Raw genomic sequence first — 804 nt, 5'->3', positions numbered from 1 at the left:
ACAACAACAACAACATAGAAATCAATGCACTTTTTTAAAATTAATGCACTTTTAAAAATATTCATTGTTTTCTTCACCCAGACTTCCTTTGTCTCTCCCTTCTTGTCATCCAATCTCCTGGTCCCATAGTCCTCCGCTGTAGGTCTGTCTTTATAGACTTCAGCACGGAGACAGCACAATTTTTGAAACAGAGTTTCGAGCCTGACACAGAGGAAGGGACCCAGATAACTCTGCAGGGAGAATCTAATTAGGAAGACTGGGTCTGCGAAGCTAGAGTTTTTCTAGGACACCTGGCTCATCCTTCTGTGTAATGGAAGTTGTCACTGGCCCTTTGCTAGCAGCGGAGGCATCAGGATGTGGGTGTCAATTCTCATCTGACTTAAATGCTGCCTCCAGCATGACATCCCAGCAGAACAGGAGCTGCTAGGTGCATGGGCGCTGGGATCTTCACCTGAGGTCTCTTTCAACTTAGGGACATTGCAATTTTGCACAGGAAGATAGATGTCAGCTCAGGATAAGGAAGAACTTCCTAAATATCGGCATGACCAATCACCAGGTGAGCTGGTTAGCTAGGAAGTAGGACCTCCATTTCTGGCCTCAACAGGTAGAGGAGGCCGTTCCAGGGCAGATGGAAGGGAAAGCAACTTCTGAGAAATAGGACCAAGCTTACATCTTTAAACCTCAGCCTTAGTAAAACAAACATAAGTGGTGGTTACTATTTTATCCAAATAGCTCGTGAATACTCATGGGAGATTTACTATATTCCAGGCACTTTTTTATGGATAAAAATATGTTGTTGTTGTT

Source organism: Elephantulus edwardii, unplaced genomic scaffold (assembly GCF_000299155.1).
Source record: "Elephantulus edwardii isolate Elephantulus edwardi_28Jun2011 unplaced genomic scaffold, EleEdw1.0 scaffold00091, whole genome shotgun sequence".
NCBI classification, from domain to species: domain Eukaryota; kingdom Metazoa; phylum Chordata; class Mammalia; order Macroscelidea; family Macroscelididae; genus Elephantulus; species Elephantulus edwardii.
Note: the sequence above shows the minus strand (reverse complement) of the source record.